The following is a 1,630-nucleotide window of genomic DNA, read 5'->3' as shown; positions in this document are numbered from 1 at the left end:
AAGGAGTCTATGAGCCAGGATGAGAGAATGCCACAGAGGGAGATGTAGCTTGTGGTGTCAGCTGGGGAGCAGATGAGAACCAATTATGTCTTCCTTTAAAATCCCACAGTAGAGTTGATTTTAAAAACAAAATACATTTGCCCAGGAAAGCAGAAACTAGACTTTGCTAACGTTTTAGAAACAAAACTAGGAAGATAAATAAGAACTCTTCCTAAATCTAGATTATCTGCTTTATAATCAGTTTAGATCTATAGTCCCTATTCTTCATCCTCCATGTTACAAGTGGTGCAGGAGAAGGAAATATCTATTCCTGGGAGATGTGGAAGTACCTGGGACCAGCTTCCAAGTGAGGGTGCTTGGCTTCCTTCAGGAAAGAACTGAGGAGCAAGCTGAAGCAGAGTGAAACTGGACTTATTCAGGGAGACACACACTCCATAGTCAGAATGCGGACCTTCTCAGAAGGCAAGAGGACCCAGGGCACGGAGTTGTTAGTTGTCATGGGCTGGGTAATTTCATTCAACAACAAGTGGGAGAAATATTCTTGCTATTCCAGGGAAGGGACAGGGGTTTTCAAGAACTGAACCCCTGCACACTTTTGAAATGGAGCAGGACCTTATGGTTCTTGCCCCCCATGTCCTCTGCCTGTCCTTTGTCTGTTTGAAAACTTTAGCCAAAGAATAAGTTTAATCAGAGAAGTGAGAAACAGAAACAAAGTTAAACAGTCAAAGGAGACCAATAATAATATAGTTATTAAGCATAGTTAAGGACCTTTTAATTTCTTCTCAAGGGCTATAGATAATACTCTGAGCCATATCCTGTGAGCTGTCTTATAGGTACTGAAAACCCCACCAAGTAAAAGAACTCCATAATGACTGGACTGTAGCCATGATGTCAGCTGCACAATTCTGAGAACTGACCTTAAGAAATGGAAACAAACCAACACTGGAACTGAAGATTCAATTCAGTTCAGTTCAGTCACTCAGTTGTGTCCGACTCTTTTCGACCCCATGTATCACAGCATGCCAGGCCTCCCTGTCCATCACCAACTCCCAGAGTTCACTCAAACTCATGTCCATCGAGTCAGTGATGCCATCCAGCCATCTCATCCTCTGTCGTCCCCTTCTCCTCCTGCCCCCAATCCCTCCCAGCATCAGAGTCTTTCCCAATGAGTCAACTCTTCACACGAGGTGGCCAAAGTATCGGAGTTTCAGCTTTAGCATCAGTCTTTCCAAAGAACACCCAGGACTGATCTCCTTTAGAATAGACTGGTTGCATCTCCTGGTAGACAAATTCAGACTTAAATTGAACAAAGTGGAGAAAACCACTAGACCATTCAGTTATGACCTAAATCAAGTCCCTTATGATTATACAGTGGAAGTGAGAAATAGATTTAAGGGATTAGATCTGATAGAGTGCCTGATGAACTATGGATGGAGGTTCGTGACATTGTACCCGAGACAGAGATCAAGACCATTCCCATGGAACTGAAGATTAATTCTACCTAAAACAATCAAGATGACACTGGTCAGACCACCAATGACTAATTTCAAGATGACTGTGAGCGCTGACTATACTGTTTCTACACATAGCCCTCTCTGTCTATAAAAGCTCTTGTCCACTGATTGTCAAG

The sequence above is a fragment of the Bubalus bubalis genome, chromosome 13 (genome assembly GCF_019923935.1).
Source record: "Bubalus bubalis isolate 160015118507 breed Murrah chromosome 13, NDDB_SH_1, whole genome shotgun sequence".
Taxonomy (NCBI): Eukaryota; Metazoa; Chordata; class Mammalia; order Artiodactyla; family Bovidae; genus Bubalus; species Bubalus bubalis.
Note: the sequence above shows the minus strand (reverse complement) of the source record.